This window comes from Vicugna pacos, chromosome 3 (genome assembly GCF_048564905.1).
Source record: "Vicugna pacos chromosome 3, VicPac4, whole genome shotgun sequence".
Lineage (NCBI taxonomy): Eukaryota > Metazoa > Chordata > Mammalia > Artiodactyla > Camelidae > Vicugna > Vicugna pacos.
In genome coordinates, this window is record NC_132989.1 from 35,122,560 (window position 1) to 35,149,228 (window position 26,669).

Consider the following 26,669-nt stretch of genomic DNA (forward strand, 5'->3'; position numbering starts at 1 on the left):
TTCATTTTTACACCCTATGAAGCTAACTTGCCAAAGAAACTCAGGGCAGTCACTCACCTGAGCCTACCCGCTCTCCCCTGAGAGTGTAATATCCATCCTTGAATAAATCCTCACTTTGCCTTTTTTAACCAAGTCTTGTCTCTGAATTCTTCCTGGGACAGGACAAGAATCTGGAACACCGGATGCATCTATCGGCAACAGTTACATGGATTTGGTTGATAACTACATTGCAATATTATGCATCATATTAAATGATATAGATATAGGTATATAGATGCACGGTAAGATGTTCAAAAACAGATTCAAAATTTTACTAGCATCAATAGAGGAGAGGAGATTAACTTTGAAATTTTGGGGTTGTTTGCAATTTTTACAACATACTTTCAATGAAAGCCTATAACAGCATGAATTTTGGAAAAAGATTTCAGTTCGTATCACAGCCTGTGTTGGTAATCTTTTAAAACTAACTTTCAGATTCTTCATTCATAAAACAGAGTAACTAACACCTAACAGAGAGACATCTTTCCAGGAATAAATTAGGTATTATCTATACAGTGTTCAATAAGAGGTAAACCAATGTGCCTAGACAAGCTTTTCACACAACCTAGTCAAATTTCCAAATAAAACTTGAACAGCTAAGTTTATAAAAACGTTCAATGTCCTAAAATCACATACACAAAGGTCAAGTAAAGGAGATGCTGGCTTTGCTATATCTTGCCCAGTAAGTATAAGAGCTCCACATGCAGCTCAAAAATATACAAAAAGGAGGCTTCACTACAGCTGATCTGAAATGGAGTAGGGTGGACTGGTGCCACTGAGGAACATTCTGACAAGTGTTTGGCTCACCTGTTTCCGTATATTTTCTACTATCACTGAGCAATCTGTGTTCCTACTCTATGCTTCAAGTCACCTACAATATCCACATCAAAAGTATGCCAAATAATGAAATGTCCAGAATATGCAAATTTAGCCATTTTAACAAGCACCAGCAGACCCTATTCCTCAGTCACCTGATGCAGTGTTAGAAGAAAACATACCCATAAAACAGAGAAATTCAGACAGTGCCTCAATGGATTAGGAGCAGTTGCAGAGCTACACTGGTCCCTTTCCCTAGCCAAAAACTCATTAAAATAAATGAGAAGGGAAAAACAAAAAGGTTTAGGCCATCGAGTTGGAAGAGCAGTTCAATTCCTGCTGATCAAAAGGGAGAGAAATCCTTATCCTCTAAAACCGGTGCCCCGCTGTGGATCATATCCAACCCATCTCTCCTTATTAATGTCCTTATTAAATGTATTCTATCCATCTGTGTTCAGGCTCATCTTTTCCACTCTGAAACATCGTTTTACTTTTCATGTATGAGATAATTAAATTTGTTTATCTCTGGTTGGTGCCAAACTGAGTTGAAAGCAAAGGACAAAGATTTTGGTGATGGCTCTGTGGTCAACTAGTAAATTTACAATTCTCCTCACACCCCGAACATTCTAGCTGTTTGTGGCTCTTCTTTTATTTCCAATTCCAAAGCCTCTGGTACTGTTCACATTACATGGGGCACTGCCGAACACCACGTAAGATCTGCTTGCAGTGTAAGAACATGTGGAGAAATTATGTGTTTTTGTCACACCCTATTAAGTGGTATTCAAAACACAATGCTCCAGAAACTAAATTGATTGTAGGTTTTATAACCCTTTTCAGGGTAATGGAAACAATTCAAGACCATGAAAGAAAGCATAGAGAGTGCAGCTGTGGGAATCTTAGACTGCTCAGCTCAGCAGTCCTGTCCTGGCTTCAGTAGTTCAAGTTCAGTTGGATTCCATCCTTCTGGATCCTTGACAGATCACTTCATATTAATAGCTACACAGGTTTCTGCGTTTCTTGTAAAATAAGTCTTTCTTTTGACTGATTCTGAATTGCGTTTGAGGCTGGAAAATGTCAACAGGTCTGAGAACAGTTGCAAGCCACTATGACATTATTCTCTGTGTAATGCTTTTCTGCTCTTTTTATGTACCCAGCTCCAGCATTAGGTCAAAGATCAAAAACCAGGAAGCACAGAGTTAAGGGAGTTTTCATTCCTCTAGGTGTCATTCCTGTGTGACTCTTCCAGCTGTGGCTCTAAGTAACTACTTAAGCAACAAGCCCACAGCTCAACTGCAGTGGACTCACAGGGCTGGTTTCATGTTTTAAAAATAAAAAGAAGCATGTTCTCTCTCAGGCTGACCAGGAACCCTCAACTCCTGAGCTGCCTGGCAAGGCATTGCCTTGATCCTGTCACCTACCATAAATGATCACTCACTCAGTCATTACCTGCACTGCATGCTGCTCCATCAGAAAAACATCTGTGAACATTATTTGACAAATTGATTGCTAAATGAGCCATTAGCTGAAGGGGCTTTCAGATTGCCTCTAGGAAGCCATAGAGGCTGCCGAAGAAAAATGCTTACAGATGCAAAGCAGCCATTAGAAAGGGAGAAAGAGCTCTGGTATCAGTGCTCCTAACAGAGGAGAGGGGGAACCAGGGTGGGGAAGGGGCGGAGAAGCGGCCATAAACCATGTCCTGCCAGAAAATCCACCTTGCCTAAAAGGAAGCTGTTTATTAGAAGCAGTAGTAAAACTGCTTAATTCTCCCAGTGCCTCCAGGGAGAAATCTAAGCTTTTGTGAACTGAAGGAGAGAAATGTAGCCAGTGGTGTGCTTGTCAAGAAGAGAGAGCCAGGAAAACCACGTTAGTCATTTTACCGGCCCTGCTCGCCAAGAGCGGACAGGTGTGCAGTTTCCTATTGTTCTGACAGGCAGCCAGATACCAGAGTTTAGTATTCATCCTTTCATCCGGTGTGCGGGGGAAAAAACAGCTGTCTCCCTAGCTTAGGATACAAGGAGTGGAGAAAGCGAGAGACAGACGCAGAGGGAGACAGATTCTTCTCAATTAGCATAAGTGGCAAAGCTTTGTTTGATTCATCACTGAAAACACATGCTCTTCCCGAGCAATGTGTTACATATGAGCCGTTTCCTCATGGTGGCTCCAAAAATAGCCTATAAACAATGTATGGAAACGTAAAGGTAAATAAATGCAGAAAAACGCCTAGGTTAAATTATGTCAGACCAGTATGAAGTAATCACATCCAACAGCCCTTAAGGAAATGCCTTTTATAAATCCTGTGGGTTTCATATTGCTGACAGATGTTTGTGATTTAAAAGAAACACAATAATCCTTGAAAAAAAGAAAAGCAGGTTATTTTGATCCAAAATGATGTGTTTTCCTGTCTCGCATGGAATGGAAACTATTTCAGTGCCAAATCCCCTTGAGACGAGAAGGAACAGCCCACAGGGCTCAAGGAGTGCCAGATGCAGTAGCTGGAAGACTTTGAGACTGTAGTACGAAGTTTCCTTTTAGGTGAGGTATTAAAAGCTCGTGGTAACCCACTGATGCAGTGTCACCAGGTATACTCCCGTGATAATCATAAGAACCAGGCATTTGTGCTGACTTTTGGGTTCTCTGGATTGAAAATTTGGTGAATACTAATAAAATCTTTGCTGCTTCTATTTATGAGGGAGAAAAAGCCTCCATTACAACAATACATGAAACCTGAGAAATGCTGGCTCTCTCCCAGAGCCCAGGTATTTTTCTAATAAAATACACAGTAAACTTCAAACAACTCTAAACTCATGACATGATGGTACAATCACATACATAACCCCTTAGGCTTACACAAGAACACACTAACCCAATCCTGTAATAACATAAGCCAAAGGGATTGAATTACCCACCAAAACAGGCCAATTTCAAGTTAAGAGCAGAGGGTCTTCCATCTGAGAACCTACTTTAGGGGCAACAAAGTTTAATCCACTTACTTCCTTTACCAAACCGAGACATTACAATTCACACGCCTGATAAATGTATTCTTAGGATTCCACATACTTTTTTCCATGTTCCGTAACAGGGCGGAGGCTGGATGGTCCTTCCACCGTCCACACAGACGCGGCTCAGCTGGCTACTTTCTAGCCTTGTCTTCCAAGTCAGTAAAGCACCAGGCGAGACGAGGAAATCGCAAAGGGTTGAGGGGCAGCACAAGTAAATTCTTTACTTGTCGCTGAAAAAACTTTTCAGGCCCAAGGCGGAGCTGCTTCTGCCCTGGGTGTCGGGCCGCAAAGAACGCCGCACCTGGAAACGCCTCCCGTGACAAGACACGCAGGGCGGGCGGTCAGCCAATCCCCGCGCGCCACGTCAGCCCTGCGCCTTCTCACCTCAGCCAGGTGGGCTGCGGCTGCCGCCCATCAGGTGTTTGCTACGTCTCTTAATTTGTACTCCTTCTCCTATAAAAACTCCCCCCTTTCCCCTCCATGTTGCAATTCTTTGAAAACAGATTGTCCCCTTTGTGAAATGTGAAAATAAAAATAATAATAATAAAAAACCTGTATCCCCTTGATGTAAAGGGAAAGAAAATCTTTCTACATAATGTCTTCTCAGATGGGATTATTAAGAGATTCGTTAAGAATATAAATTATGAAAAAGAATAAATTGGAATAAAAGCTAAATAAGCTGTTGAATTGTATGTAATTCTCTTTTAAATGGAGGCATTTACGTGCTTTAAAAGCATTATCAGACATCTCTGCTTTTGGCTAACTTGGAGTAACAGATCGGACACCGTCGGTTGAAATTAAACACAAAATGGAGATTGAACTTGAAAATTCCCTGGACAAAAACCATTTTAGCCATGTAAACAAAACTAAATCTATCTTATTACATGAACATAAGAGAAACTTAGATTATATCTTATAGATGCTTCTGACAATCATAAAAAAATTTCAGTCATCTTCCTAAAAATTATACAAGGTAATCACTTTTAACCTACCCTCGACTAGCTGGAAACCCTCATTGTAACAACCAATCATTGTAAAGGGTGAACAGCTTCCTCATTTTCAGTTTATAAACCATCCTGTAACTTCATGCCCTTGAGCGTCATATCAGTCTTTGAGTTTGAAGGCTCCCAGTTTGCGAACTGTTCTTATATGCATAATAAACTCTTACTAAATACTGTATATTGATTTGGTGGTTTAATTTTGCTGTTCCTGTATTGTTACAGTTTCTGGCCACATAAGTAGGACTCAAAGAAGGTACTCAACGATTCCAAGGGCGGTTAGCAGTCAGGCGCCTATACCCAGAAAGCTCATTGCCTCACTTCTTTCTCGCAGAATCTGGAGTTTGAGGGTCTCTCTTGGATCTGAGCTCCACTCTCTGTGTTTTGAGCTTTCTCACTTTATTGTGCAAACTTGTGTTTTGTTTGTTGATGCTTCTTGGTAAAGTCACTTTATTCTATTCAAAAGAGAGGGAAACATGATTCTCTGGATTTTGGAACAGCTGTTGGAAAACAGGGTCCCTCAGCGTTAAGACATGTTAGGGATTCTAAAGGGCAACATTGATTCCACCTGGTCTAAAACTCTCTCCACCTCCCTCAAAAAATCCTGCTATTCTTTAAGTACACCCACTATGAAACTTCATTGTGCCTTTTTGGAAAAATGGAAAAACTTTTGGATCATTTGGAATTGTAGTGGCCACTTTGAGAAACTTTAGTTTAGATAAGCCTACCTTAAGGTGCAACCTTGAAAAGAGAAGAGCTTAAACCCCTCAGAGACAATGGAATGCATTATTTGATTGGTATACAGACCCTTCTAAAAGACATGCGACTCCAAAAATAGCTTCTCTTTAAGAAGCATGCAGGTAACCTTACAGTATGGAAGTAACCTTAACTTAGTCCATCAGCCAGAAGCACAATTTAGATCCAATTATTCTTTTGAGTTTCATATTATTGTACCTGAGACATAGCTAAAATTTTAAAATTAAAGCTATATGATCTGTTTGTGTCTGTCTATAGGTTTATGTATATCTATGTGTGTGTGTGTATATATATAAAATATATGTGTGATATTTTTAAGGGTTCTATTTAATTGGCATAAAGATAAATGGGCACTTATATAAATTAAGTATTCCTAAGACTCTAAGAAACATAGAAAGCAACCAAAATGTTTTTTAAGTTCACCTGATCTGAAGTAAACTTTAATAAAGAAAAGCTAGTTTGTTTGTTGCCTCGGTAAAAACGGGTATTGTCAATATTAAATGTAATACAAACATACAACTTTTCCTGCCTGAATTTACTAGTCAAATAAACTCATGTTATCTCTATGGAATAAAATTTATCAATAAGAAAAATAAGATGATTGTGAGCTGTTTAATGTCTAATCTAAGCATAATTGTTAAAAATAAGTAACTTAAATTAATATAAGTTTACACTATGTTAAACAAAATAATGGATATTCATTGAATATCTATTTCATTTCCAAATAAGATAATACATACTGAGACAATTGCTAAACATAAGTTTATTTCCTTTTGGCTTTTTAATTTTACAGAGAGACAATAGATATTTAGTCTGTTAATAATTGTCTTTTGCCACATTTAAAAAATGTGCTATGAAAACATACGTTTCTAAAATTATATATTTATAAATGTGTTAACCTACTATGGGATACTAATACATGATAGACTGTTGAAATTGCCTGTTTCCTATTTTTTACTGGAAAGTAAAGGTTACTAATAGTTAAATTAATGACCAATACATAAAAATAAAACTACTAGAAACAGTTCATTGTAAAGGGAAAGAACTTTGTACACAAGGTATGCAAAGAAAACAGGATGGTTTTTATATGAAGAGTATGCAAGGATGTAGGGTGTGTTTTTGCTAATTTAAAAAAAAAAAAAACAGTGATTTTGTCTAAAATTAAATAACTGGTTGTTCCAGAAGAAGAAATGAAAAGAATAAGGCAAAACCTAAATGGATATAGAAAGTTGCAGGTTTGTGGAAAAGGAATTTTAAGAGGTCAAAGCTGGATAAATTGAATAGATTGGTTTTTAAGGGCTTTTCAAATGAGCTCAGTCATGCACTGATACAAAACTAGAGTTTAATTTTCTCTTTGTTAAAGCCACAAAATTTCTTAGATCATTGGTCTTCTCTCGGTAAAAGATTACAAAAGGCTTTTTCTTTATGTTTAATGTAATCTGCCTAGAAAACAAAGATTATATGTCTTACGAAAATATTTCCTGTGCTCCATGGTGTCTTTTTCAGGTCCTAGATTACAGAGAAAAACTAAGCCTTTTCCATTTTGAAAAAAGTTAAGGTTTGTTTACAATTATTTAACTATCTCTATTTGCCTTTGAAATCTTTTAATTGTCTCTTTAGTTGAATGAATAACCAAGTTTTGTTTCACAGTGAGTGAGCTGTGATTCTGTTTGGTCAAATGTTTCAAATCTTTTGCCATTTTTAACAAATTTCCCCAAATCAATTCTAAATGAAATTTTTTTGACCTTGAACTAACTTTGGGATTTTCCACAGGGTTTCCGGAAGACCTTAAAAGAGTTGCTGCCCCTCCTTATAAGAAGAGAGATGTTAATTTATTTAGGCTTATTTGACATATTAAATTGCACAGGAAACACTGTAAAATAAAAAGTAATATTTAACCTTTTAAGATTATATTTACATGAGTATATATTATTAATATCAGTAATCCAGAAATTATATGAAATTCCTAAAACTCTATGTCCTAATATGTTATCAGTCATAATTCCAGTTATTTTTTAACACTGTATCTTAAAACAACAATTTGCTTTTCAACTGCATTATTTTTTTTGGTGAACTTTCACCAGCTTTTTAACTATGGCTATTTTTAAGTTATTTTCACTCAGAGACAGTTATTGTTTTAATCTTGATTCTTCTCTGAAAATATTTACAAGTCAATTGTAGGCAGAAATGCTTCCTCTTCAATGAGATTTGTGGAAAAGATCCTGACAAGTACCCTACAGTACAGGTTTCTGATGACTTTAAGATCATAACACTGAACTTGGTAAGAATTTCTAAAACTAGTAGAAAAGTGATTCATAAACCTGATAACCCATGACCAAGCAAAGTAAGAATTAATTACATGAGACTGAATAAACTGAAGAAAATGATTTTAACTTTTATGGCCTCATTTAAAACATTCCTGGTTCTTTAATGTTTTATTTTCCAGATTTATAGGACCCCCTTTTCTTTTTTTAAGCTATCTATAACTTACAGCAATTTGATAAAGTATAGTTTTGTAACCAGAAGTTGAAATGTTTGTTTTTTTCTCCCTATCTGACCCCTCCATAATTCAGAATCTCATATTAAAATATACATATTTTTCTGACAATATATATATTCACATAAATTCGGTAAGAATCTGTTCTTGTAACAGGACACAATTAGATTAAGTCCTTAGCTTGACTTCGTAGCCTAAAGAGACAAGAAAGGTCTACTCTCAGATTCCTATTACCAGACAATTTTAAAGGACTAAGGTTGACTTTATGAAGCCAATAAAGTCCCTTGGATATTACTAAAGCTTAGACTAAAATGTCTAAAAATTAGACTAAAATGTCATATTTGAGAATATGCACAGAATCGCTGTTCTTGCTATATTTTTATAAATAACCAAGCCAAGTTTATAGACTAGACTTACTGTATAAACAAGTTACTTTTGTTGTAGTTATCTTTGCTAAAAATGGGATGACTATAGGAAAAAATTATTTCAATAGAAAACTCTAGTCTATCTATCTGTTTATCAAATTCTAGTCTGTTCATTGTCATTGCAGTTTTGTTTTCTACCTGTAAACTTCAGAGAAATTCCCACCATGATGATGTATGGACCCCTTTATGCCTGCTTTACTGGCCACTCAAGAAAGCTCAACACAGCTTCTGATAACGTCATCAAAGACAGTCAAACTGCAAACCAGGAAAGTCCATCAGATTGAAACTGCCATCCTCAAGCTTCAAATCCAAATCCAGAAACTTTCTCAGAGGCCTGTTCGACAAACTCAGAAACTGGGTTTGTCATTTACTCCAACCGGTAACCTTTGTTTTACTTTTGTTTCCATAAAATGCCTCTTATAAAATTACCTGATTGCCTACATCATTTGAGGTATAATTTTTAAGGTGAAAGCTCACATGTAACACCACCTCCTGAAATAAAACATCTTCGTGTTAATCTTGTTCTAAGTAATCATGAGGATAGTTCATTGCTAAGACATTGTTAGGCCTATGTACCTAACTCAGAAAAACTGCAGATTGACTTTAAAAGGTAAAAGCTGAATCTGATTATAACCCATTTGAGCTATTCAGTTGGTTAAACTTGGCTTCTGGGAATCTCCGCTCTGGGGAATTTTTCAGTCCTTGGCTATTACTTTTCTTATAGTCAACATATTACCCTCTCTAGTGCATTGTATTCTCTCAAGGGTTTTAAATGCCTTCCAGCAGCCATTCACATATCAAATTATACCTATCAAAACTGGACAACTTGAAGAACCCAATGATCTGACCACCAACATCTGTTAGTAACAGTAGCTTCCTGACCCTCCATTCTGAGGACTCACTAGCAGAAAAACAAATATGTGATTCTTTGGCATCAATAGTGGTAACCTAAATAACACTATACTAGTTGGTTATACCCTCAACTTATTTAGATAATGACCAAAAAGGGGGCATTGTTAAAATTAAATACAAATTGGAATCTGGACTTTAAAAATTCCCTGATTAGATAAAACCATTTAAGCCACAGAAACGAAATTAAGTCTATCTCATTTTACGAACATAAGTGAAACTTAGGTTATTTCTTATGAATGCCTCTGACAATCATAAAAGGAACTTAAGTCAACTTCCTAAAATTGATATGAGATAAACAACTTTAACCAATTCCATGTCATCTGGAAACCTGTGTTATAAACCAATTATTGTAAAGGGTAAACAATTTCCTCATTTTCAGTTTTAAGCTATGCTTTAACGTCATGCCCCTGAGCTTCATATCAGTCTTTGAATTTGAAGGCTCACAATTTGCAAACTGTTCTTATGTGCACAATAAACTCTCCCTAAATACTATTTATTGATTTTCTACTTCTGAATTTTTGACTCTTCCCACCTGAAACAAGTGAAACACTAGCCAAAACATGAAGCATTGGACTCTAGTGTTCAAATAATAAAGTCCAGTGGTGTCAAGGAAAGAAGATGGAATTCAAGGAATTCAATATTTGCCATTATGATAGATATAAATGTGATTCATTGCCTAACACAGTGTCTGGCACACAGAAAAAAGCTCAATGAATATATGTTAGTTGAATCAAAAGAAACAGCTAATAAAAAGCTAGACACTGATGAAATTAAGCTCTCTTGGTAACCAGCAAAGTAGTGCAATTAGATGTGGACTATAGTTACCAAAGTATTAAGAGAAAATAATAATGTTAGTCACAATATAAATAGGCAGTTCAGAGGTGAGAGCCTAGGCGAGTGATTCCAGACAGGCGGCAGCGAAGTCCTGGCTGGTAATGACAGTTGGGCAGGTCAAGATGTAAATGAGAAATCTGGAGCATCCATGAGTCAAAGAAGGTAAGATTTAAAGCCAGCAGGTTAAAATCATCCAAGAACAGATAAGGTAAGTATAACTATGAGCACTTCATTGGGATTCCCTACTAAAAACAAAGACAAAATGCAGAAATGATTTTAAATATTTCAGAAATTAAAAACAGAACTACCGTACGACCCAGCAATCCCACTCCTGGATATATATCTGAAGAAAAGAAAAACACTAATTCAAAAAAACCACATATACCCCAATATTCATAGCAGCACTGTTCATAGCAGCCAAGATACGGAAGCAACCTAAGGGTTTACCAACAGATGAATCATAAAAAAAAAAAGTGTGTGTGTGCATATACATATATGTATACACAATATAATACTACTCAGTCATCAAAAAAAAAAGAACGAATTTTGCCATTTGCAACAATGTGGATAGACCTGGAGGGTGTTATGCTTAGTGAAATAAGTCAGACAAAGACAAATACTATATGTTTTCACTTATATGTGGAATCTGAAAAATAAACCAAATGAACTAATAGAACAAAACGAAAACAGACTCACAGATAAAGACGACGAATTAGTGGTTACCAGTGGGGAGAGGGCGGAGGAAGGGAAAAACAGAGGGAGGCTATGAAGAGGTACAAACTACTAGGTATAAAATAACAAAGATACAAGGATATAGTATACAGCACAGGGAATACAGCCAATATTTTATAATAACTTAAGTATAATCTTAAATATATATACTTAAGTATAACATAAAAATATCAAATCAATGTTGTACACCTGAAGCTAATATAATATTGTCAGTCAATTATATGTCAATAAAAAATAAAAATAATTTAATAAACTAATATGTTTTAAAAGTCCGTAAATCTCAGATTAGGTTTAAAAGTATAAAGTTATCTAAGGAATGGAAAATCACCTCACAACCTATCCTCAAGAAAGAAAGTTTCAAGGTCAATAAACATGCTCAACTCCATGGAATCAAAACAACGAACAATATTTTGTTTTTCACTTGTTGGATGGGCAAATGTTTTAAGGGATTGCCAATAGCAAGTACTGGTGAGGAAGTGGAGAGAAAAGTTCTTTCATGTGTTGCTGGGCGATGAGTTGTAAATGGGACAGCCACACTAGGAAGCCACTGACATCCAGTGAGAGTGAAAATATCCATACTCCATAATTCAGAGATTCCAGTTATTAATATACATCCGAGGGAATCTCTCCTGTATGTTATCAGGGGTGTGAATTGGTATAATCTGGAGACATCTAGCAATACTTAGTCATATACAAGGCTTGTACAAGGATGTACTTTTCAGCGTCGTTTGTAATAGTGGAAAATGGGAAACTCCATAAATGCCCATCAACAACTAAACATGTACATAAAATGTGGTGTATAGTTGTCTGCTAGAATTCAATGCAGCAGTTAAAAGAACAAAATCTACATATACCAACAAGGTTGAATTTTTAAAAAAAACATAGTGTGAGTTTAAAATAAAATGTGCAGAATTCAACACAAAGTATGACATCATTTGTGTACATTTCAAACCACAAAAATCCCACTGTATACTATTTAAGTGTGATGTGCATATATGTAAAGGCATACGCAATAGATGAGAAAGGTACCAAACTCATGACAGTGGGTGCTTCAGGAAAGTCTGGAAGAGACAAGGAGTGTTGGTTAAGAGAACTTTAGCTCTATCTGTGATGTTTAATTTCTTCAAAAAAAAGAGAAAGAGGATGAAAATATCAACAGTTATTAATTCTCGGTTATATGAATGTGTGTTTGTTACATCTGTTTACCTTTTCATTAAAAATTGTCAAAAGGAAAATATGTATAAGGTAAATTATAAAACAAAAGAGAAAACAATTCAGAATAATTCTGGCATAAGAATTCATGAAGTTGTTCAATTGGTTTTGACAATAGTTTAAGTCTAGAGCCAAAGTATAATCCTTGGAATTCTTTACAAGTTTGACGAAGGCAGAAAAAATGTAGGACATCTGGCTTAAGAAGGTACTGACAGAAGCTGATTCCTACATTCCCTCCTGATACAGAAACTCGCCTATCAAGGACGAGTTCAGCCATCTGTGCCCAGGGTTCCCTCTCCTTGCACCTTCTCAGGTGCTTCTCGGGAGCTTTCTCCTTCAGTTTCTCCTCTTTCCCTCCTGTATTGTTAATCCCTCACATCCTACACAGGATCACGTCCGTCAACCCACAAACATGCTCTGTGTCTTTCCCTTTGAAAAATCCTTCATTGATTCCAATTGACCATCCAATAACAGCCTCATTTCTCTCTTTCCCTTCAGAGCCCATTGTTGTAAGCTTGTCTAAGCTTACTGTCTCTCCTCACCCCCTATTCACCATCCATGCCTCCCGTGACTCCACCCCTAACCTGCCATCAGAATGCTCTAGCTGCCACCCTCAGTGAACACTCTGTCTCCATCATGCATAAACTTCCCTGGTCACATTCAGTCCAATAGCTTACAAGTCACCTATATGCTGATAATACCCAGATGTTATCTACAGTCCAAAACCTTCATCTCCACAATTGTCTCATTCAGTCCAACAGCTTACAAATCCATCCCCGGATAAGTCTAACACGCAGCCAAGTTTGAGAACCACCGGCTTAAGGAAGATCACTGTTTCCCTAACTCTATCCTCATCTAATCAACTGCAGAAGCCTTCAGCATCTGCCCATTAAAAGTCACCCTGAAAATACTTTTAAATGCCAGTTCCCAAGCCATACTCTAGAGAGCTGAGCCAAAATCTCTGCAGATGCTTCCCAGGCATTGGTTGTTTAAAAGCCCCTCGGGTGATTCTAACATGCAGTCTGGGCTGAGAACTACTGGCCTGAAAGGTAGCAAAAATAGCAGAGATGTCTTTTGTTTATGGGGTATTTGGGGATGTTTCATTACATGTTTATCCTCTTTGAGCATGTAAAACACAGAAATGAGGAATACTGCACTCAGTATCTGTGCTCACTCTGTGATGGAATCCTTTCAGTGCTGACATCAAGGCAGACTCAACGCCAGAGATCACCCATTATTGGCATCTGAAAAATCAGAACTATCACCTTACTTACACTCTCTATAGCATGACACTTTGAAGATTCAGCAAAATGATCCTTGCTGTAAATATCATTGCTATTGCTGCCTCAGTTAAATGGTACAACATCAAAGGGGACTGTGCAGTGAAGGGTTAACTCAGCAGGCCCAGGTTGCTGAAACCCTGCAAGTTCCCAAGAAAGGCATGTCTTCAGGACTGGACCCTGACTGGCTCCGGGGACATTACCTTTGAGCCCTTGGAATATCCTGCCCAATAAGAGTGTTTTTATTTGCCTGAGGTCTTGGGCCCCATTGTACCAGTTTCCCTTTGCTGATTCTGATTTATATCTTTTCTCTGTAATACGTAGTAGCTGTGAGTATACCAGCCTTTCCGCGTCCTCTAAATCCTAGTGAGTCATCAAGCCTGAGGCTGATCCTAAGACCCCTGACAAAGAGGAACATCAAGGAATCTCCTCAGTTCTACCAGGTGGCCCTCTGAACTTTACTCAGAGAAACAATATAGAGTGGCTGGTTTTTCAGTAGCAAAAAACAACAACAACAAAGCCCCATTTAAATCATCATGGAGTAGAAATTAATTTAGTACACACTTATTTTTACACTCCTTACACTTTTCTCCCTAAAAGAATATAATTTGGCTACACCAGGGATTAACTATTAAATGTTGGCAAGCTGGTCGGGGTCCCTAAGCTTCCTCTTTTAATGTTATTTACAGCATGATTTCTTTGGGAAAAGGCACTGTGTAACAGAGAGGGAGAAAGGACTACAGCAGGTCAAGGAAACCTTACCTCCACGCACCTCCTCTCACTACAAATCTGGTAACTACCAGCCACTCAGCACCCATCAAAAAGGAATGCTGTCAATTTTGAAGGAAGACTCTGATGCTAACCAGGAAGGCAGCTGACCACCATATCTTAGCCTGTCCAACATCAAAGACGACCAGTGAGCAAGAAACAAAACTGTATTTCTCTGTATCTTTCTTCTTCTGCCTCCAAAACAGACTCCTTTCTCCCCAGTTCTGGGGGGAGGCTAGATCAATCATTTTTATGTGCAGGCCAGAGAAGTAAAATTCAGATTTAGATTGAGGTGCATCTCAAACTCAACTTGATTTGAAAATAGATAGTACACTTACATTCCCTCTTGCAACGAATTCACAATACTGAACAAAAGTGAAGTCCACACCCAACTTTTGAGGCATGGATGAAGCCCTGGAAGCCATCAAACTGTCTGCTTCTGAAGTTCCCCTTCATGCTCCCCCAGCATCACCACTGGGCATCCCTGAGTTCAATGAAAGATACTTCTCACACCGTCTAGCTAAGAAACACTTATTGTTCCATCATCCGCTAACAGAAGCAGAGATTGGACTGATGCGCTTTGGAGATGGAAGAAGGGCCCATAAGCCAAGCAACAGAGGCAGCCACTAGAAGCTGAAAAGGGCAAGGAAACCTCTTCTCCCCTGAGAGCCTCCAGAAGGAACCAGCCCTTTCAGACGTCTGACTTCCAGAACTTCAAGAGAAGAAATTTATGGTATTATAAGCCACTAAGTTTGAGGTAATTTGTTACATCAACTGTGAAAAACTAATGTACTATATTTGTGGACCCAAAAGTTCTTCTCTATGGAAATAAGCATGAAATTCTGTTGGGGGAAGAGGTATCTTTGCAAATAGTAGATTAACTTCATTCAAAAGCTATTTTACACATAGCTTTCCTTTCTGAGGGCTTATCTTAAATGAGAGCTAAAATATCACAGGAAGGAAAAAAATAGAGTTTGGTAAATTTTTTAAATTATAACTTATCTTAAAGATATTTGCCATGGCTAAAGACAGTCTTTTGTGGGGCAATTGGCCTTTAAATAGAGAAAATAACGATCCAAGTTTCGGATTCCTGCATTAGGGTTTATTACACGCGATGTCTGGGTTATATTAAACTCCTGGAAATCAGGGTTTATAATGGAACGGCTCACATGCCCTTAACTTTAATAGCCTTTCCAAGTACTGCAATAGTGAGCATTACTTTTTAATGTCATAAAATGATGGTTAAAACACTACAGAATTTTCTCAAGACAGATAAGCAGGTGTTCAAGAGAGCAGAACTATTTAAACTTTATTGATTTATAGTCTATCTTATATTGAAAGCCAAAAGTTTTATTGAATTCCCACAGCAGATACTCTGAACTTAATTTTCTAAAACAGTAGGACTATTTCAGGCCTCCCATATATATTAATTTCTTCATTTTTAACACTGTGCTTCTGTATTTTTCAAGTTACTAGGCATAATGAAATAGAAGCCACAGCCAAAAGTTTAAGTTATTCTATGTTTTCTTTTTATTGGTTGACTTTTCAAAGTACACTGTGTGTAATAAAACCCAATGCATAGCTACTAAATCGTATAATCTAGGAACACAAGCCCCTACCCGATCGTTTAAGCTGCACAGTATTTCTGTCACCCTTTAGAACGGTGAATATGACATAACTTCTTATTTAGTGTGAAAGAATGTCAAAGCATTTATCATCACTGCTTCCCTCCTAGTTGCTCTTTCAACCCGCCCCTAACCCAGTATCTCCCATCTTTATGCTGCCTGATGGAACGTAAAGCGGCTTTTAGAAGAGCCCCAGTAAACTATCAAACATTTTCTATGATTTGTTAGCATTTTCTGTTGGTTTACATAAAAATCAATACTCTTATAACTGTAGGACCCAACTCTAGTGATTTAGTGAAACTGATATTTACTATGGAATAAAATAGAAATACCATTAGCTCTCAAAACCAAATAACATTAGAGAAAGCTAGAAGCAAAATAATTACTATTATTTAGATATGTGGATACCCAAGCATCTGATATCCCAACTTATCTTTCATACTGACTGTAATAGCAGTAAATCCTTCCTGGGAGAGGAACTGTTGGACGGTGAGTCAGGCAGTAGATGAACAGACTCACGGTTTATAACGCAGTAACTCCTTTGCTTCCCCCTCTAAGTTCCCAGGCTCTGAAAACAAAAAACAGGAAATCAAACAGTGTTAGAACCACACCAAGAATAAAATGGCAACACATGATCAAAAAATGTAAAACTTAGCCAGTAGCAGTTCAGGGAAACTTAGAGCCCACTCGGCTCACTCAACCTATCTATGTAACTTCTTCTCTTATGAACAGCTTTATTACAATCCAAGAACATTACCAAAGATATGTCTTTTTGAAAATAGGTATCAATATATAGCTGTTTTAAAATGATAGGTTCAATGCCAGGAAGTATTCTAATACTCTTTCAACAAAATCATTTATGTGATTTAGCCAAAACTGGTCTGCTTCACTGAAATTTCTCATGGCTCGTTCAATTCCAAATACCAAACAATGGGATTAAAGGGAAGCCTCCATTTTTTAATAAATCAGAGATGCACTGAATAGTGTAAGTTTCTTCTTGGTCGAATCTGTGAAATATATAAATTGTTAACTTATACACAGTATTATTTTCTTTGTTTATAAGACTGTATCTCTGGTTTGTTCAAAAACATTATTCAACCAAGAGTATAATCAAACTGAACTTCCCTCCCATAAAAATAATTGGTTATTTGAACAAATTCACCTGCACTTACTTCTCATCTGCTTTATCAAGTTGAAGGTATTCTTATGGAGCAGTGAGATGATTACAGGTAAGAGAAGCTGTATAATGAAAAAGAATATGAAAAAGAATGCATGTGTGTATGTGAACATATATATACACACATATATATATGTATGACTGAATCATTGTGCTGTACACCACAAACTAACACAACATTGCAAATCAACTATACTTCACTTTAAAAAAAGAGACAGAAGCTGGAATTCTTTTTTTTTTTAATTGAAGTATAGTCAGTTTACAATGTTGTGTCAATTTCTGGTGTGCAGCATAATAGTTCAGTCATACATATATATGCATATATTCATTTTCATATTTTTCTTATTATAGGTTACTATAAGATATTGAATATAGTTCCCTGTTCTATACAGTATAAGCTTGTTGTTTATCTATTTCATATATAGTAGTTAGTATCTGCAAATCTCGAACTGAGAAGCTAGAATTCTAACTTTCCTTTGTTACTAGAAAACTCTGCAAGGGGGCCAGCATCACTTTGCCATGTAACAACATTCATTGTGACCTTACTTGAGTTACAACATTTTCCCTCTTAACATCCCTCTCTTCTACAGGCAATTTCCATATTCAAATTTCCTAAAATAATCCTACAGGTTCCAAATAGTGCTTGGACACTTTTTGACAACATAGAGTTTTCGAACTTAGTGAGCTTTTAACATGCCTTTCCTCTGAAGTGAAATTTCAGACTTTGATCATATGAAGTCTATTATTTCTTTAACTTTAATGTGGAGTTATTAAGGATGGGAGAAGTGTTAACTTACATTTTTGTTTTGAAAATACATATGAGAAAATAATAAATAGCCACATTTGGAATTTTTTTGATTTGAAGAAGTCAGGTAATTATGTAAAAACTCTAAAATTAAATACTGAAATTATAATTATATGCATTTGCTTTTAAAGTTTCTAATTATAATGTCCCAGCTGATCTGTATTAATTAAAGTAAATTTTAATAGCAAGTATGCAATAAGGATGACTTTTTTCTTTGGTATCTTTGCCTAATATTTCCAAGATAGATAGCAGCATAAATAGCAAGAAATATAGATCTAGAAATGTTATTATTAACTGTGGCTGTCATTTGAATCAATTGGCTGAGAAAGACCATGGTATTCCTCTAAAAGAGACAAACACTTTTTCTTAGGAAACTATCTTAACAGCCTGTTAGTGTCTGAAATACGGGCCAACTATGCAGATGGAAGAATTTTAGAAAAGGAAGACTAAGTTACTCTGTGTGACGAAGTAGTGAGCATTTGGAGTTACCCATCAGCGGAAACTGGAAGAAGTGTCAAGGAGGAGGGAACCCCACAACATGGCTGAGAGACAGGTTACACAACGGGGCATGGTTGTGCAGGAATTGTAGACAAATTTCCAAGAAGAATGTTACAATTAATAGACTCTGCTTTTCTATGTAGAATGGCCTCTCAACTATCCCCTAAACCTTTAGCTAAAACCTATTTTAAGTAGAGACATGGGAAAGCGAGCTGAGACCCAAGGAGGAGCTGAAGTGATAAATCCAGGAGAGTGGAAAAGGCCATGGAGCAAAGCAACCGAAGACCAGATGGTAGACAATCTCCACATGGACAACAGGAAGTTGATTCCTGCAAGGGTGCATGAAGGGGAGGGAGAGGATACATCCTGCCATCCAGAGCTAAGGTCCATTAACATAGCAGACTTAAGTGATGTTGGGGAGAAGGTCCCAACAAGAACCTACACTATGCCTCTCTCTGGAGGTGAGAAATGGAGCTGGCGGTGGGGGGTGGGGGGGGCAGTGTCTGCAAAACTGGGAATATAGGCATAAAGAAATCAGTCTGATGATCTAGTGTGCCTTTGACCTCTTGTCAGTCTATAAACATGCTCACATCTATACTGTCTTAACACGTATACACACACACACACCACACAATGAACAGTCTATCTGGACATTAATCACCTTATTGTTTTGCTCCTTCTCATCACAGTTCTGTATTTTAGAAGAGTTATCTACAAAAGTGATCTTCCACTTCCTCACCTCACGTCCTCTTTTTAATCCATGCCAGTCAGCTTCCATTATTGTTGCTTCCCCAAAATTGATTTCAGTAAGTTCACAAAATGACCACTTTTGATTTCTACAGTCAGTATCCAGTATCCACCATTTAGTCAGTCTATTTTCAAATAAAGACAGAGACTTTAACAATTAATTTTGAAAATGAAAGAGTTACTGCTCAGTGGTTCCAATTAAAGAGTAAAGGCAATTTCATATTTCATAGTAGGTTTCTTCTTGTAAAAACAAACAGGTGCTTTTTCATCCTTATCCTACTTGCCTTCTCTGCTGCATTTGACACTCATGAGCCCGCTATCCTGTTTTCAAACTCTTTCTTCAACTTCCTCTTATAACTTTGGCTTCTTCTTTTCAAATTCCTAAGCCCCTCTTCCACTGTGCAGTTCTTAAATAATGGTATCAGAGTAAGAGAGAGCAAAATGCATTCCAAGGCCTGCAAGAGTCTTGGTGTGACAAGGTTACAGAAGGTGAGACAGGGCATAGTGAAAGATCAACTGGATGGGTGACCAGTGGTCAGAGTATAAAGGGTTTTACAAACTAGAGAAAGATGCTCAGTTTTAACCCTCTGATCAGTGGGCAGTCATTGAAATGGGCGATGATCAGTTTGGAATGATCTAATGAGATTTTTCATCTTAGAAGGTCACTCTGGAGAAACAACTGAGTATATAAAGACTGGGAGGAGGAAGACCAGGTAAAGAGATGTTGTGATCATTCAAGTGCGTAATTATAGTGGTCAGGATGTACACAAGTCCTATGGGAAGTGGAGATAAAAGAAGTAGACAGGTTCAAGAGATATTCCAGAAGCTGAATTGACAGAACTGGATGGCTAATTGAATTGAGTTATGAAGAGTTGAGAATGAAACCCAGGCTGGGATCATCAAGTTGGTGGTCAGGCCACTTTAACACATGTGAGAGGGGGAAGAAGAGGAGGGGCCTGGGAGAGGTGGGCTGATGACTAATTAAGTCTGGGCATGTTAAATTTAAGGTTCCTTCACCCAAGTGGAAATGTCCAGTAAGCAACTGGATATATGCATCAAAATCTCAGCAGAGAGATTTAGACTGAAGTATAATTTTGGAAATCATGAGTGTATAGAAAATAATTGGAGACGTGAGTTTCATCATAGAGTTTCTCTCCATTTACCTCCTTCACATCAGACTGTAAGAACATAACCATGGATGGGGAGGGAGGGTATAGCTCAGTGGTTGAGCATGTGCTTAGGATGCAAGAGGTCCTGGGTTCAAACCCCAGTGCCTCCATTAAGATAAATAAATAAATAAACCTAATTACCCCCCTCAAAAAAAGAGCACCAAAAACCAAATTTTTTTTTTAAAAGAGCATAACCATGGACTGAATGAACGGTTGGACTGAAGACTCTAACCCTTGATGCAGAATGAATAAAAGGGACCCATCTGGAGGTCCAGAAGCTAAATCTAGGCTTTTTGATATCCTACACAGATCTATAAACATTAAAAGAGAGAAGGGGCAGGATGAACAAACAGAACAAGTGACCTCAGAATGACCAAAGACAATTCACAGTACAAAAAAATTGTTTAAAAACTCTCACTGCTAACAGCAGGGATTTCAGAGAATATTATATCCATTACAAATAAAGTAAAAGCCAAAGCTGGTATGATAGGAACTATCAGAGAACAAGAAAATATTCCTTAAAATGAAAAATATTAGTATTAAAATTTAAAATTTGATAGAAATTTTAGAAGAAAAATTCAAGTAAATGTCCCATGATGTAGAGTAAAAAGGCAAAAAAGGGACATATGAGAAAAAGCAGTTGGGAGTCACAGACAGGATCAATTCAGGAGATCCAAAATCCACTTAGCTACTCAGAGTGCCTTCAGATGCTTAAAGCAGCATCTTTATTTCCTTGTGGATAGATAATCCGATGATCCTCCTCATGCATCCCCACCTGATCAGTTGCAGAAATCTATATTTTAGTCCAAATCAGTAAATTCAATCCAGTGCAATCATTTTTAATCTCCTTTAGAAAAACTCCACCCTTTCTATTTCCTCTCCTTTCCTCTGCTCCTCCAAGATGGCAGGAAGTCTAGGGAAAGAAAAGTGTGTCATTTGTACTTCAAGGCAACGTGATGGAGGACAAAACAGAGTCCTTAGATCCACGAGCGTTCTCCAGACTCTTGCTCATCACTGCTACAGAGGACCTGGAATGGGAGATCCCAGGACTCCTGGTTGCTATAGTTCACCTCTTTCTGTCTCTGGCTGTTCTAGAATGTGCTACCGTTGTCTGTGCCAGGTCCCTTTCAGCTGAGTGAGGTCCAGCCTGCTGGTGCTCCCTGGCTAGGGTGGCTTCACCTCAGTTCTTAAAAGGACGGGGAACTCTCTGAGCCTCTCCTTTGTGGCCCTTCTTTGTGCCCACCTGGACCCAGGCCATCACAGCTTCTGAACACTGTGTCTTCCACTGCTGGGGCACCTTGCCCCTTGTCACTGCAGGACAGAGCCCACTGACTTTCAGTTCAACCAGCTCCCATATCTCTTCTAGGAACTCAGGATTGTTCAGAAAATTAACTCTGGCTCCTCCTTCCTAACTAAGCTGGGCCACTGAATATACTTTGGTGTTGCCAACACCCATACTGGCTCACTAGCCTTATGGGACACCATCTTCTACTGCCCCAATCAAGGAACAAGCATTCCCCTCCACCTACTTAGGATGCTCTCCCCCAGCAGTGAGAAACCCAGAGAGTGCAGAGCATCTCCTACTTCAGTCTCCTGTATCCAGCAACTACCCAACAGGAACAGGAGGATCAGGTCTGGAACATACACTCTCTCTACTCCGATCCTCCTTTGCCCTACTTTAGGCATATAATTTTCCACCGTCTAATTCACCAAATGGGACTTTTGATGTATTAGCGCAGTAGGGAAAGCAATTTGGAAAGTTTCTATTGCTCTCAGAGATCTCTACATTTCAAGTCTGCCACTTTGCTTTGGCCACAAGCATCCCTGGTAGGTATCAGAAGCTGAATATAGACTCTTTTTTGCCTCTTTGCATTTCTACAGTAAAAAGTCTAATCCTATTCTCCAAGGCAAATTGATGCCTCAAGATAACCAGAGAAAAGGCCATGTTCACAGAGTGTCAGAAGGAGAGAGTATTAATATATTTCAGATTATAACCCCTTCTTGCACTAATATACTCTCTTGAGACTAACGTATTTTCCTGAGCTTTGATGGCTAGCTCGGGGAGTTTGGCTGTGGGAGCAGAAAGAAATGGGGAACTCCACAGCTGGAATTTTTCTTGTGCCTCAAAATATGCATTGTCTTAACACGTTAATTAAGACGTTTGTACCGTAGGGAATTAGGAAAATACCTCTGCTCGTACTTGAGCAAAGAGGATCTCTTTGCTCAACAGTGTCACTTCTTTCAGACCAGAATGACACTGACAGCAGTAGCTACTGGCAAACCACCTCTGTGCTTAGTGGAATAGTGATTTCCCAAGAGATACCGAATCCAGGGGAGGCGGTGTGATGGCATCATGAGTGGACCCAAGCAAAGACCCAGGGAGCCACTTCTTGAGCACATATCAAGTCATATCTCGGCCTCATGAGCATCTAAGGGCCAAAACTCAGGTAAGTGCTTCGGACATTCAGGCTGATCAGAGTTGGTGCTTCTGTAGTTGGAGTTACATCCTACTCTTCCTCCTAGAGATCTCCTGAAGCCCTCGACTTCTTATCTCCTCTGTCCTTATCATCATTCAAGCCTTTATAATTTCTCACTTTCATCAACAGAATTTTTGCCATTTCACACCTTGCCCTCAGCTCTATACCTGCTACCCTCGATAAATGTTTATTACAATGAATGAGTACATGGATGAATGTTTACTGATTTTGATTCACTAAAAGCTATTTGGCCTCCTCCATGCTCATAACCTTTCTGGGTATTCGATAAAGAAAAGCAACTATCGTTATAAACCATTTCTTCAATTTGTTTCCCTGGTACAAAGGGAAATTTCTTCTTAATTGATAAGACAAATTTTTTTAAATCATGTTAAAATATTTCTGACCTATACACACATTAAAGTATTTACTTAAGTACATAGATATTTCTATACTCTTAATCATTAGCTCCCCAAAATAAATTGCTTGATCACGGCTTGGATGGATATAATTTGGTGTTATTTTTCTGAGGGTAAATGGCAAAAATATCATTATGGAAAATTTTTGCAGTATTATCCAGAACATCAGTTTTACCAGACAGTATGAACATTATGATAAAACACAGATTTATGTATTATATATCTAATTTTATGCTCCAAATAAAATAAAAATAATTTTAATAAATAAATAAATAAATAAATAGCTTGATCAATTAATATAGAATTCAAAAAAAGCAAAAAATATATTCTCCTGATTTTTAAATGTTGAGATGAATAAGACAGCGGATCCTGGAGAATTGTAGGTAGGATATATAGGCTGCTATCTTCTTTTGAAATAAAACTATCCTTAAGCCCTTGCTGAAGAGTAATGTTTTACAGGAACAGAAAGGAAATACTTTGTAAGAGAACTAGAAATAATTCAGTAGACTTCTGAATAAAAATATACTTTAAAAATGGCTTAGAAATTATGGTTCAACTGTATCCTGCCCCTCCCTGCAGCCACACACATCACACAAGCAATCTCTCTCTCTCTCCCTTGCTCTCACTCTCTCTGTAACTCTTTGAGGTTCATAATTTGAAACCTGAAATTTCTCTGTGACCCTGAAAAAGAATTCTTGCATAACCGAGGAGGAGGGTGTATTTGGGGAGTTAAGATTGTTAGTAATATTATAGGATGAAACATAGAGTGGTGCTTTCAAAGCTTAATCAGGGTCCAATATTAGTCACCAGACTTCCTGGCAAATTATCAAATCTTTAAGGAGTCCTGATTCCAGGACAGAAATATGACCTTATTCAATCATTATTCACAGAAAAAGGAGAAGCAGATGCTTTAAACCACACTGACAAAAAAGTTTTTCCGTACTCTATTTAGTCTCAAAACAGTACTTGGCCAAGTTTTTTTTTTTTAAATCAGCTAGTATGATAGTTCTTATTTTTACAGACCACTCTAATCATCTTTTTTGCCAGCATGGGGATTAATGACTGTGTGTGATGTTTAATAGCTATCCCAAACAGGAATGCTGGCAGTAAGTTCAGAGCAATTTAGATCCTTGAAATCTCTGACTTATAAAAGCATCACTTCATCCAACTCTGACATCATCAAGTAAGACTATTCTTTTTATCAGTGAAATCAGTTAGTTCCTTCCAATCTCTGCCCTCCCAAGTTCTGCATAAAGTATTATTTAAAATGTGTAAATTATTACCACGGGACTTAATGAACAAATAATCAGAAGGATAACAATCAGGTTCCTATGCTCTGCCATGGCCGTGAACCGGGCATTAATTTTGAATTAATAATCGTGTCTTTTCACCTTCTTTGAACAGCTTCATGTGAAGCTGCCTCCTCTTCAAAGAGGAATATGCAGTTCAGACAATGACATTTGCTCATCGATATGTGGGTTTAATTTAAAAAAAAGAAAGAATCTGAGCCTTAAAATCTAACTAAATAAACTGAAGTGTAAAATGGAGTCCCTAAAAGTAGGAATACTAATTCCTGTTAAAATCTCCTATGTTGAAAATTTGAGCTGAATCAGGTACATTGTTGCAATTTCCTGAGCATTTGTCTTGAAAACTAATTAGAAAATCTGGAGATGGTACTTGGTATTCCTAACATGTTCCGGAAGCCTTTGTGTGAGTTCTTTCGATTCCAACCTCCCATTTGGAAGCAATCCAGAATCTAACAATCAGACAAGCTTGACTCACCAAGATTCACATTCTCAACGTATATCACTCAATGAGACTACGAGAATAATCACTTGGTATACGAGTGAGAGACAAAAAGTAAGAAAAGATATTCTATTGTGATGACATATAAAACAGCTCTCCATTCAGAGTACGTTCAGCTCTTCATAAAACAAACGTGTTGTTTCTTTGCTTTTGTACACAGATAGGTCTTTAAACATGCAAGAGAAACCACACAGAATAACTAACTGGAAATCAGTCATGTCAACATTAATGCTGTGCTTATTTCTAAACCACAGGCTGGAATTTAGCTAACCTAAACTATATGTAATGTTACTGTAACAGCCGGCAACGTGATTTAAAAAAAAAAAAAGGACTCCAAGAGTAATGAAAATGAAAATATAGCCCATGACATTGAGCTAAGTTTTGACGGACATTTTGGGTCAGCATAACATATGAGCTCAGAAATGAAGTTCCAGCCATGTACCTTTCAGAAAAGACTTCCTCTATAAATAAAGTTGTTACAGGAAATGACTAGCAGCATCATACCCTAAGCATCTCGGCCAATAATAAATTGAACATTAATGGAAACTGACTATTCCCTCCATGTCCCCATGAGCTAATAGACTAAACATCCAAGGCATCTGGAATTACTTGCCCTGTTGCGGGCTGTCATAACGTTTATCATCTCAGGACCTACTTGACGTGGCCGGTGCTCTTAAAAGCCCCAGTAAATGCTGCTGCTGAACTAAAAGTCCGTTTTGAGTAGCAGCAGCATTTGTGGATCATCAGGACAGGTGAAAGAGAAGGGGCTGGATGAGAACAACTTATCGCACTCCAAGAATATGCACACGAGAACAGGGTGGATGCATTATTTTAAACTGTGTCTGGCCAGCATGTCAGGATTGATTGAAGAATTCAGCAACAGAGAAAAGAGTCACGTCTGCAGTCAGAGATGAAGAGGCAGTTATCCACTCTACTTCTTGTCAACCGCTTAGATCAGTCTTTCATTTTAGGACAAATAATAATAAAAATCGTGAGCATCTTATGGGAGCTCTAAGGAAAATGTCACTTCCACCCCGCAACAAACTTAAAAAAAATTTTTTTTCTTTTAAACGAATAGCCTTCTTACCCTTCATGTAGAAAGGCAATCTGATGTGAAAATGTTTTCTTCTAATTGATGGAATGTGCAGTCATGCACCAGCAACCCAGTGCTGAATATCAACTTGCCTGTTCTGGAAGAAACCACTCTGGGGTTAGACGGAGCTCACTGTCGGAAAGAGAGGCACTTCAGAGCAGGAGGAGGGGCTGTGCACTCTGTTTCAGAAGATGGAGGTTTATCTTCCAGTGTAGGCCTTTGATGTTATTCATATGCTAACAATATCACCATTTCCTCACAGCACACAATACACAGGGAATAGAAGACATCATTTGCTGACATGGGGCGCCACACTTTCTGTCCAGCATACTGATCAAAAATCTGCATTCAGCTTCCACAGCAAAGCCACCACATCACCTTTAAATTGTTCTCTTAACACTTGAAAATTCCGGTCAAAATAATTTACCATTCTATAGAAGGAAATGATGAAACAAAGAATGCTCACTGTAGTTTCCCTCTGCTCCTAACATGTAGCCTCAGTGCCCCGAGGGTTCCTTTCATGTAGTCTAAGTGCTGGCATCTGACGCAACTGTTAACAGAGCTGGTCACCAGATGAAGTGAATTATC

At 37.7% G+C, this 26,669-nt stretch overlaps 1 long non-coding RNA gene and 1 other non-coding gene across 2 annotated transcripts; one reads left to right on the plus strand and one right to left on the minus strand.

Moving 5' to 3' along the window:
• On the minus strand, positions 1-26,465 carry LOC140694366 (uncharacterized). Its single transcript, XR_012070054.1, has 3 exons — positions 26,174-26,465; positions 16,340-16,461; positions 1-188 (listed from the first exon to the last, which is right to left on the minus strand). It is a non-coding gene; the product is annotated as an uncharacterized lncRNA (long non-coding RNA).
• On the plus strand, positions 20,327-20,399 carry TRNAP-AGG (transfer RNA proline (anticodon AGG)). The gene has a single exon. It is a non-coding gene; the product is annotated as a tRNA-Pro (tRNA).
• Positions 26,466-26,669: the final 204 nt, after the last annotated feature.